Source organism: Pelecanus crispus, chromosome 1, assembly GCF_030463565.1.
Source record: "Pelecanus crispus isolate bPelCri1 chromosome 1, bPelCri1.pri, whole genome shotgun sequence".
In the NCBI taxonomy this organism is placed as follows: Eukaryota; Metazoa; Chordata; class Aves; order Pelecaniformes; family Pelecanidae; genus Pelecanus; species Pelecanus crispus.
In genome coordinates, this window is record NC_134643.1 from 170,548,461 (window position 1) to 170,561,247 (window position 12,787).

Here is a 12,787-nt window from a genome sequence, read left to right on the forward strand (position 1 = left end):
ATGTAAACTCAATTGATAAAGGAAAATGCACTTAATAAGATACATAAGACAAAACTTTGAGGTAAGAAATTAATTACTCAGAAAATGTTCTCAGTTACAGTGAAAACAGTGGTTTTACAAAGATGGTGGTATTATACTTAACACATGCTGTTATGATTAATTTTCTTTGTTTATTGGTCCCATTAGGTGTCACTAATAATATTCCCATTATAGCAGGCGTATGCTATATATCCTTTTGGTCTACACATAAAGCATGTGCATGCTGTACATATTATGATACGCAGAAATCTAAATTTGCATGAAAAACATGGTTGATATGTAGAATAAAGTTTTAAATTCAGAGGAATACTAATGAAATCTCAAAAGGCTATCTACAGACACCATCCATATCCATTTTAAACACTGTATTTATTCTAAATAAACACCATCTTTCTTCACAGATAGTGAGTATATTTAGATATACTAAATGATGTATTTATTTTACATTGTTACAGAAGATAACTTCATTCAGAATGATTTTGAGGGAAATACAGCATCCTTTTCTAAATCAGAATTGATTTTGTGGGATCCGATTGCCCCCCTTTGTAAACTGATGGCAAACTTGATGACAAGGTACATTTAATCAGATGCCATGGCATTTAAAAAGGCAAAAAGGAGCAATTTGGTATCTCTCATGTCCCCAAAATGTAGAGACCATTTGTACAAAAACATCTAGAGGAGAACATTGGCAGCAGAAATACAGGAAATACTATCAAAGTTAAAGGACCAGAGTCTGGTCCCAGTTATGTCAATGTAAAGTAACACAAACTACTCCTGATTGGATCAGAACTGAACCAGACTGAACCAGAATTACCTTTTTCTATTCAATTATACCTCATTTAGTGACAGATTCCCTCACTGGTGACAAGTACAATAAGGAGGCTGCTTCACTAGGTTCCTAAAATGTAGGGACTAGCTGGGGGTCTAAACAACACAGATTGAATCCTCTCCTGATTTCTTCTGCTTCCTTTAGGGAAGGCATTTGCAAGAGAATTAAGATCCTAGCAAGTAAATTAACTCTTGCTACCTCTCTCACTTTTCTCAGGGTTTGTGATAATATTACACGTATCTGCTATTTTTTCTGCAATTTCAATCTGAGGAGTTACATGAATTATATGAGCGCAGTTACATAAATACGTATCTGAGCTTGCGTATAAGGCCTGATGGTCATGCCTGATGGTTAGTCTGATGGTTGTGACCCAACAACATAGCAAAAGCTCAGAAAAAATTGCTGCTCTCAGTTTCATCATAGGTGTTTTGAGTCAGTCTCATAGTATTAGGGAGTTCTGCTTGTTCTTTTTCAGAATTGTAATACAACAGTTGATCTAAGTGACATACTTTTTTCCTAGAAGACACTCTGTACAACAGGTTAATACAATAGTCCTGGGAAAAGTTTCAGTCCATTAGTGTTTATGTCCATAATACTACTCTTCAGTAGCCAGACTGCTGTTTGCAGAGTATCTGCATAAACTATTCCTCAACCTGGTATCACAGGATGCTTGTTTTCAGGAACCACTGAGTTTCATGTATTGTTTTATCTACAGAAAAAAATTGCTGTTTACAAGCAATTTTCAGTATCGAATCCAATTGATATATTCCTTTTCGATTTACTTCACTATGCTTTTTTAATAGTGAATTATCTAATTACAGCAGTTCTTAACAAAAAGTATTTTAAGTACATTAAACACAAAGGCTGTTTATTTTAATTTCTGATGCTTGCTGTCTATTTTGATTTTTAAATTACTGTGAATGCATATTATATTAAGGTAATGACCTTAAGCCCACAAGTAAAATTCAGAAGGAACTACAGATGCAGCAAACTGATAGCAAGCAAGAAAGGTAACAAGAACCAATTCCCTGAAGGCTTTTCAGTCATTTGATACATATGTATAATAGTGTATGTAGCAAGTATATCATGCTGTACTTTGAAGTGAGGTTAAGCCTGTAATACTGTTAGCTTCATCAACATGTGCACTGCGGTTGGTTATCAAAGCACTTCCCACAGAAAGCGAAGAAGGGAGTAACCGGAATCTGTTAAAGAGGAAACAACTACAGACCTGATGATAGGTGTAATTTCTACTTTTGCCTTTGCTATTCGAAGATGAAACAGGAAGAAAAACCCTATTAGTCATATTGTAGGGCTGACCTTAAGTGACTGGCTAGTTTCTGTAGCTAGTAGTTTCCCTACTGTGTCATATGCTTGGCTGCCTTAACTAGAAAACTAGTAGTGTATTCCTGTAAAACTTGGCACTGTAAGCATTTCTGAAAAATTCAGACAAATACTTCAATTTCCTGCATAGTTACCATTCCTAGAAATATTCCTCAATGTTAATGAAATCTGCAGAGACGTCCTTCACCATTATTTACTAGAAGAGAGGTGTCCATTTCAATAAATATTTTTCAAGATTATTTTTCAAGATTAATAAACATTATTTACTAGAAAAGAGGTGTCTATTTCAATAAATATTTTTCAAGATTAATGAAAGTACTGCAGAAAGAAATGTAGGTTTAATTTTTTTAAATCACCAAACCATATGACATAATTGTAGAGAAGTTAATGTTGAAGGAGAGGCACGGTTCCTATGCTGATTCCAATAAAACTGATCAGCTTCCCAGATTTCTCATTCTTGGCTGTGTTTGAGATAATCTTTGGTTTGGTTCCCCCCCCCACCACCACCACCTTTTTCTTTCCAAAATAACCTCTCTCAGTCTGAATGCATTGTTTATATCCTAGCATACTCTAATCCTAAATATTATTAAATATGTCTAATAAAAGTTGATTTAAAATAAACCCATTTGTCTTACCCTGTGTTCCTCCTTAGTAGATGAATAGGTCATTTATTACCTCTTATTAACATTATTAGTCTGACTGTCCCATTCCAACTGCACAGCCTGAGAAATATTTTGAGGGAAAAAAACCCATAAATACACGCACATACACATGCAGAGGGCAAAAGATCAATACTGCAAATGGACAGTGATAACCTATATGTAGGTATTTATAGTAGTATATAGGAGTGTATATACATGGATGAATGCAAAACTAACTTGTATTAAAAAGAACTGCTTTGAGTGAATACAGGGTGAGAGGTGCCTTCTGGTTATTTCGTTATAGACTGCTTGGGGCTCTGAAGACAATTACCAATAGCACGAATCGCCATCCAAGTGGGAAAAGGACTCTACGTACATTACATCTATCCCTCTTTCATTCTTTTCTTTTTTAATCACTGACAGTAATAACATTCTGGGACCGTGATTCATTACTGACTTGAAATATCATTCTACTTAGTGCACATGGCTTTTTTTCTAAACTAGCTGCCTACTACTTTTTAATTTACTATTTGTTTCTAAGGGTATTCTTCTCACCCTTAAGGATTTAATTTAGACTGACAGAACAGGATTTATGAGGATCATTTCCCTCCCACCCTCTTCTCTTTTTGATGATCAATGCCACCTTAGCTTTCTCTCTTAATCCTCTGGTGCCTTCATAATATTTTATTTTTTAGAATAAATTACAGTTGTAATAAACTGTGTTTAAATTCACAGGGTCCATTCATATTTATACAATTTGCAAATCTCTTTTTCTCTGACTTGATTTAAGTCTAACTGCCATTTATCCCTCTTATTTGCTAAGGGCCAGACCATAACGCAGGCTGTAAGACAGAAAAGCAGTGCAAGGAGTTCTGGTCAACCACACTCAGGTATCAAACAGTCGGCCACGGAGGAGGCAGCGATTCCTCATCAGCTGTCACTCCTTGCTGCAGAGCGTGCAAATCAGTGTAGCTGAAACAGTGTGCACTGCCAGATAAACTGTGTGAGCATGACTTGAGAACAAAAAGTAAGCCAAGGCCAGACTGCAGATCTCTGCCTCCTGATTCAGTACCTGCTTTTCGCCCGGGATTGTACAACCGTGTCTCGCCTGAGACTTGGGGTAGATCTCAGTGTGCCAACCCGCTCCTGTTTGCTCATGACTTTCCTGTTTTTCTTTTTTTCCCCCAAGACTGATTGATTTTTTTTAAAATCACTTAGGCACTTGGCTACTTAGAGTCATTAATCATTAATTTAATCTACCTTCTCATTTATTAATAACCTTACTTTCTCTCAAGTCCTTCATTTTCCCTTGATATTCTTGTAAAAATTTTATTGACTCTAATTGCTCCGGTTGACACTACTCTGCTCTTATGTTTTGCTATCCTTACCTTTTCCCTGAATTTTAAAGGACCCTGTGTCCATTCAGAGGTACCCCAAGAACTGACTGGAGTAAGCAAATGTCACTTCCTTTCTTTTTGCATAGTCTCATATTTACAGACTATAGAAAAGGGTAAAAGACTGCATATGCAGTAATTACTTTATTGCTCTACACATTCAGCATCTACCCCCGTTACCGCTTGCTGGTCACCCAGGAAGGCACCTGCCGAAACAGCTACAGCCGGGGTGGCTGAAAGCAGCAGATACAGATGGTTGGAAGGCCTATGTGCAAGATAATTCTGGGGGAGTAGAATTATAAAAACAGTAAGATAGGCTGACAAATGTGACACTGAATCAACAAACTTGCAGTTTTGTTGTTCAGTTTTGATCAACTTTCAGTTACCGCAGTTTCTTTTCTGATCCAATTATGGATCAGTTCTTCAAGCAAACTAAATAAATAAGCAGCATCTTTTAACAAATAAAATGTGAAATCATAGTGATTTTAAAAAACCTACAGGTACAATAAAGTATATAAGTGATGAAAAGCAACATGAAATTAATGCAGATTTCAACTCTGCAAGTTTAAATGTATGCTGATTCCAGGAATTAAGATGGAGTTTAGACAATAGTAATTCTTTGAAGTGCATTCTTACATCTGGAATATTTTGGGCACAGAGCCCACCTCTTCATGCAAGATGAGATTTTTTTTTCTTCCATTTTTAAGAGATACTTGCAGAAGCTTGCAAGACAATAAAATCACTATTTTTCTCTTTGGAAAAAAAAACTTGCAGCATTGAACTGTAAGTGCAATAAGTAGAAGCTCACCCTCACTGTGCCCTGATAATTGCACCCACCTGATATAAAGCATTTACGTATACTGCTGTGAAAATCTTAAACAGAAAATGGCAAAAAAGAACATGAGATTTTATGTGTGGAAGTAGGCATATAAAAGTTGCACATACAGCTTCAAAAATAGCAGTTCTACTAAAACAAAATCCTACCAGAAGTAACAATTCTAATTTCTACAAACATGACTATCATAACATCATCGTAGAAAACACAAGCCGCTTTCTAACTGACAGATACAGCCTCTATAATTTTTTAAAGGGAAGGGAAAGACTTTCCAGTGTTGAACAAAATCTTGGCCTTAAATTTGGACTACAAAATTGACTTCAGTGAGACCAGGATTTCATTGTTAATCTCTTCTAAGAACTGACACAAAAAAAAATAGCAAAGACTAACATCCTAAATCCACATTAATGTCAGGACCAGATGATGCCATCACACGGTCCCAATGATCCCACAGCATCCACAGGTGTACTATGACATCCAGTTTTCTTTTAAAAGTAAAAAATCTTTTTTTTTTTCCAGTATTTTCATCCTACCTATAGTTACAATTACAAAATTAACAATGAAAAGAAATTAGAAAGTTTTGTCTGTGCTCATAGAGCTTATGTGTCATGTAAGAATCAGCAAAAACATTATATTGAGTTTAGATATTATAATCAGTGCTAATATTATAATCAGTCTGTGTTTTGAGGTAAGTAGGAATACTTCCTGCTTAGATTAATCACCTTTGCCAACGCAGTAATCTTTAAAAGGAAACAAGTACTGTCAATAAATAATACGTTAGCTGATTTTGGATTCTTTTTTTCTGCATTTAACTGATTTACTTAACCCTCGGGCTGACTTTATTACTACAACAAAACATTAATTTTAAACATTTTAAAGATTTGATTCCTCTGCCTACTGTCCTATATAGGATGAAAATGAACTGTACATTTCTTTGATGTTTTTGTCTATAGGCCCAAATTACCCAACCCTTTGTTCTTTTTAAAGTCTAGCTTTGTGCTGTATTTAATATTCTTATCATCATTCTTATACAGATTATTTAATATTCTTAGCATCATTCTTAGACAGATTTTGGAATGGTAATATACTTTGATTCTGTGGGGAGTTTAACCTATGAAATCTGTGTTAGAGATGAGAACTACCTAAATACGTACTGATATTCACTGACACTTCTTGGCGTACAGGATTACTGCGCTAGGTCTATTCTACTGGGACAGATTCAGCTCCAGAGTCAGCAATGCCCTGGCGCTGCAGTGCCTTTGCACAGGCATGAGGACATGGGGGACTCACTGTATCCTGTGTCCTCTTGGTGTGGCTTCAAAGCCATATTCTGTCTTTTACTGTGTAAGCATTAAGGATGTATTTTTGATGGCACTACTGTCTCATTTCTGTTATCAGATTTATCTTTTATTTCATGCACTTTAAAATTTTCTTCAAAGGCATGAGGTAACTTTAGTGGGAAGATACAGGAAGAATCACTAACAGGAACAACTTAATGACCTACATGAGAAGAACAACACAAAAAGTAACATTTTCTAACCTATAAGTAGACTGCTCTCATAAGGAGCTACAAAACCAGCGTAATATAGCTGTGTGGCAGAAGGATAGGACTGACACTGAAAAGATGCATAAAGGACGGCATTTGGACAGGATTTAAACAGGTGTGAGGATGAGACAAAAAGGTAAAAAAGGCATATAATAAATAATAGCACAAAGAATGTATTATGGCCGAGAGATTTATGTAGATGTATGAAAGAAAAGATGAAATTATGAATGTAAACGAGAGGTGACAGTACATACATAGATAGGAATCTTCCATTACTAGTACAACTGTACAGCATAAATTAGCCATGCTCCTACACTTCTCCCTCACGAAACAAAATGTTGATACTGCTTTTCCAGAGATGCAAAGAATCATTCTTTCTCTCTAGAAAAGCAAGACAAATAAAAACACTTCAAAATAAAATTATTCTAATGGCCTGAATCACTCAGAGTTTCAATCAGGCTGGTTTACTCCTGTGACTCCAAGCTAACGCTCTTCCCACACCTCCTTCAGCCCCATTATGGCAGAGGCTTTGCCCTTACTACAGGCTGTGCCCGTGCCAGACTGGCAGGACTAAGCAACACGTCTGAGCTCAATGAACTTCCAAATGCATGTAGCTGCAGCCCCTGCAGATACATGCCATGGCATAGTCTGGGTCCCTGGACCTCGCTCAAAAACCAAAACCATGACTGATAACAAAGAGCTTCAGAATAATCTCAAAATCTTAATGGCATTTATCCAAGTGGCAAATGCATGCACACAGAGAAATAAAACACAATGATGGACTTTAAATTAACTATTACCCCTCAGGAAAGAAATCTTGGAATCATTATGAGTCATTTGCCAAAAGTGTCAACTGGTTTCTTGGCAATTGTCAAACATGGAATATTCAGAATTACTGTGAAAGAGAAAAAGAAGAAAATAACTAGTACCATCTTTCACAGCATAAATGATTAGGCATGAAATATTACAAATAATGAATACTGTACACAGCCCTAATCATTACATATCTAGAAGAAAATCATAGGACTGAAAAAGGTAGAGAGGAGGTTAATAATGAGTAAGTATGGACCAGCTCCTCCACAGCGATTAAACAGACCAGAATGCTTCAGTCTTTAAAAGAGAAATGAGGAGGGTGGGAATGAACAGATGTACAAAATCATGAGGATGAACAGAGAGTCACTCTTCATAATCTCTAACACAGACATCAGGGTATATACTTCCTCATGAGGTCGCCACAGAGCATAATTAAACAAACAGAAACAAATGCTTTTCGTACAGTACACAGATCTCATTCTTACAGGATGCTGTGAAGACCAAAAGTAAAAATGAGTTCCAAAAATAGTCAGAAAAATCAGGGAGAATACATCCACCAGTGGAAATCTCAGGATGCTGCCTCTGGCTCATTTGCCAGATGGTGTGAAGCTACAGTATGGGAAGGACCTGAAAATAATTTTGCTTCTCACATTCTTTTGCCAAGCATTTAGGAACACAGACAGGGTACAGGGCTCACGGTAAGTCTGACCCTCTAGGACAGTCTGGACATTATTTATCACTTTGAGTATTTTTTGGAACTCGTTCACATATACACATTGATTTCAGTTCCAATACTAGCTTACTGGTATTTCATGGTTAATGACAAGTTAACAGCAAAAGAGGGATAATACGTTGTAACATAAACACCCAAAATGTTACCCGCAACTGAAAACTGATCCTATTCCTCCTTTGTATTTCTATAACGAAAACTCCTTAAGATTTTACCTTCAGCAATTCACTTACATATTAAAAATAAAACCCCAAACAAGCTAACAGCTAATTATTTTCATGGTCACACTATATTCCTCTTGTTTGTTAAATGCAAATAGCCTACCACAGTCTAGATCAGTCAGCTACATTACAGTCTAGCTTATGGTCTAGCTATTTATACCTGGTTTAAGAATCTTTTTTATCTATACTTTTGCATTAACCACAAATATTCTGAATTTCCACAGCTTTGTAGTTTCAGAGGGTGAACATCTGCTGTCTTGCAGGAGACAGGACTGGGCAGCCCTACAGGTACCCCTGCAGTGAAACAGCGATGCATGCTGTATTGGGATGTAAAGGACAACTTGATAACAAGCTTGCTTTTTACAAGTCACTAAAATCAACATTTTCAAAGCAAGACTTTTTTCTAATGACATAGTCACAAACTGTTACTGGAAATTCTCACGGTTAATCACAATGATGTGAATTTTCCTACTACCCCCGGGTATTAGACAAAAGTCTTTGCTTACTCAAGGAATTCCATGCTCAATAGAAAATCTCAAGAACAAAAGAACTAAAAAAACCAGCCCAATGAAGTTCAAAAGATGCAAAGAAATGCTTAGGGATTCTGCAATGTTACAAGAATGTCTTTGCTGATCTACATGAAGCATGACAGGTATAACGCAAGCTTCCACAGGAAAGATTAGTAAAAATCCTACCACAAAGACATGCAAAACACCAAACTATGCTGCTATTAAAACATCACTTTTTAATACGCATGCAACAACATTTCAAAAGAAGTAAATGAGTCAGTATCGCTAGGGGGAACCTCTACTGCATTTCACACTATATTGCATCATTCATTAAGAATATGAGCTGTGGAATGGAATAACAACAATACTGTACATGAAATGAAATATAAATAATGGACACTAGATCAAAATTCATAAAAGACCTGGCTTTGTTCTTTAATCTGCCACTGATTGACCTGTGGGACTTAAAGGAAATGATAAGAGAAGGTCTGCTTCTCCTTGTTTACTTACACTGTGAACACTTTATGATTGAGACTTTCCTTATTATGTGTCTCCATAGCACCAGAAGCACAGGATTCTCAGAGAAATATCTACTTTGATGTGATCCAATAGCTATTTTAGTCATAATGAGCACTTCTATTTATTTTCCAGCACTGCCTAATCTTACAGGTTCAGACACTCCTGTACGTGCTTCCTCGGTTGTCCTGACATTTTTCTGGATAGCCGTTGTTTGATATTTGCATATCCTAGGTCAGAAGTGTCCTGAACCAAGAACAGAGTTGGCTGTTCCCGTCTTACACCCCAAAGTAATCTAATGTCAAATCAAATTACATCCTCCTCCTGCCTAAATGCCTGAAAGAACTCCTGTTATTCACAGCCTTCACCACAACTACCTACCTCTCCCACAAAGTGATGTGTTAGACATACTTTTGCTTAACCACCAAGTTGTTAGACCGTTTTCCTAGAAAGTAAGACAACTGTCATCTAGATCTTCAGCTTGATAAAGTTTGGACACAAATTCTTCATCTCAGGTGGATGCCCTCGTCATGGTACATGGAAGGAGGGTGTCTGCTCCTTTCAGAGTTATCTTGTCAAAGAAGCTGTAAAGACCTCACCAACACATGATAAGGGAGGTCACCATAAGAACAAACCTTATCAGTGGCACAAACTGATAAGGATATGTGGGGTGTGAGAATGTTTATTTTTTTCAGTTGGGAGGATAAGGAAACAAAACACACAGAGACATAAAACCTGACCAATTAGCGTTAACAAACAATAACTGGAAACAAACCTCATCAGTCACACTAATTGATGGGCTACCAAGAAACTGCAGGCAAACCAGGACTTTGCAACAGATGATGCAAACCTGGGGGTCCTGCATGTCGGAGGGGCTTGGTGGGACTGTGCCAACTGATGAGGCAATGTGCAGGGGAAGGGGGAGCAGGGAGGAACGGGGAGGGGGGAGGCAGAAAGGAGTGTACAAGGGGCCGGTTGCATGTTAATTGGAGCTGGTCAGTACGCTTGTCTGGCTGAGCCCTGCGCCTGATCACCACAGTCTGTCCCGTCTTCTTATTAAATCTTTTCTTAACTCTCTCTCTGTGTAATCTCACTCTCTATCCCGTGTGTGTGTGCTGCAAGGACTCGGTGCCAGCTGCTGGTGAGACCTGAGTGTGAGCAAGTGAAATCTGGGGGCAGCTACTGGAGCCAATGGGGCCTCAGCATCAGCTACTGGGGCCAGTGGGGGTTTCATCCTCCAGCCACTGGGGTGCAAAGAGTGTGTGTCCCAAAAATCATCTTCTGGGGGAATAGGGGTGAGGCAAGTGAGGAGCTCATCTCTGGTGGCTGGAGCAGGACCACAGGTCACAGCCCCTGTGCCTGGTGCTGGCTGCTGAGGGCAAGTGTCTATCTCCCCAACCCGGGTGTGCACAGGGTGTGCATGTGTATTTGCTGGCAAACTTCAAGCTGGACTTGCCAGTGAGTGTGGAGGGGCCTCGGGTCAGGGCAGGGGCATCAGACAGGTGGAGGGTCCATGTTGGTATCTGGGGGAACCCGCGAGTGTGGGGTGCCTGTGGGACGAGTGTGTGAGTGCTGCGTGTTTGCAGCGAGCACCCAGGTGGACCAGCCAGCAAGTCCAGGAACCATGGGGCAGGTAAAAGGTGCCAGGATCCACGCAGAAGTGCCAGGCGGGCAGAGGGCCCATGCCAGTACTCGGGGGATCCATGAATGTGCGTGTGCTCGTGAACCTGGAGAGTGTCGTGTGTGTGCTGCACTAGTGACCTTCTGCGGCAGTCTGTGCGACCAGCCATGTCGGTGTCCTCTGCGCGCGTCTGTCCCTGGGATACATGCTCAGCTTCACTACTGGTTGAACCTGCAAACCTAACAACGCCTAGCAGCCCTAACACACATTACACTTACTCAGATGGTTCGTCAACCTTCCCTTTGACATTGGAGACAAAGGTAGAAATGCGATGACCATTGCACCAAAGGAGAGCAAGAAAAAGGAAATCTGACTTTGGCTTTGTCGCAAGGGCACTAAGCTGAAAGGGAGAAAACTGAAACTCTGGTTTACTTTCTATCCAAAGATTCATGTAAAATCCCCAAGCACTCCACAGATAGAAAGAGATGTCTGCCTCTGGCTTCCTGATTTCTTTTCTGACTGCTTGACATAAAAGTATTTTTCAGATTATCAACACAGTAATTTTTTCCATTCAGACTGGAATGAAAGCTAGTTAGCAGCAACCCATATCTAGAAAGTTCTTTCTCTTTTTCTTTCTCTCTTTTTCTTTTTCTTTTTCTTTTTCTTTTTCTTTTTCTTTTTCTTTTTCTTTTTCTTTTTCTCTTTTTCTGACAACAGTGTAAAATTTTCAATTTTGCAATTCTTATTTCCAGTTTATTGTATATTATGTCAATGTTTGGTCATGAAAAAGATAAAAAAAATTAGTAAGCAACAGCCATTTAAGTTAAAAGTTACAACACACACAAACTATATTTTTACCTGCTTATGGTTTGCTGGGAGAGGGCGGGAAAATACAGATTTATATTTTAGTGTAAATGAAATAAATCAAATCGTACATACATGCAAAATAATGTTTCTAATTCAGGTAAATATACACGATGATCGGCACCTGAACCTCCAGATATTTCAAAAATATCAAAAGCAGAAACATGCAAAATGGCATCTAACAATATATTTTTAAAACATCATCATCTGTTTCACCTTGTGTAAGGGCTGTGAAAGTTCTGTTATGCATGGTATATTGCCATAGGCGAAGTAAGAAAGGTCAACTTCATCTTAGAATTAAAAATTAAAATCTGCAAATATAAAATCAAAGTTTTCCTTTAGAATCTTTAATATTGATGCTATTTTCTGTTCCCTCAAATAGTCAATGCTTTAGAAAAAGGGCAGTTTCTTCTTTTTATTTCAGCCTCAGGAAAGAAATCTCTGAAGCTCTACCATTTATTATCCTGGATATCCTAAAAGGAACCATATGGATTTGAGATAACTGAAAAGATCATGTCTTGTTTGATAATACAGTAATTTTTAATTTGGTTCACTGTGCTTAAGATGGTGACTTGGATAATGTCAAATAAAACAGCAGAAACAAAGAGAAGAACTGAGTAAGACAGAGAACAGCCCAGGTTGGAAGGGATCTCGAAAGATCATCTGGTTCAACCTTTTGTGGGAAAAGGAGCCTAGGTAAGATTATCTAGCACCATATCCAACTGCATCTTGAAAACCTCCAGTGATGGGGACTCCACCACGTCCTTGAGGAGGTTGTTCCAGTGATTGATTGTTCTCACTGTAAAAATTTTCTTTCTTATGTTGAGATGAAACCTCTCCCAGTGCAACTTGGAGCCATTGCCCCTTGTCTTCTCCATGTGTCTCCTT

The 12,787-nt window shown here is 38.2% G+C and overlaps 1 protein-coding gene across 1 annotated transcript in view; it reads right to left on the minus strand.

Annotated features, from left to right (window-relative positions):
• Positions 1–12,787, minus strand: part of GPC5 (glypican 5) — a 778,126-nt gene that overhangs the window by 686,028 nt on the left and 79,311 nt on the right. The window lies entirely within an intron of this gene.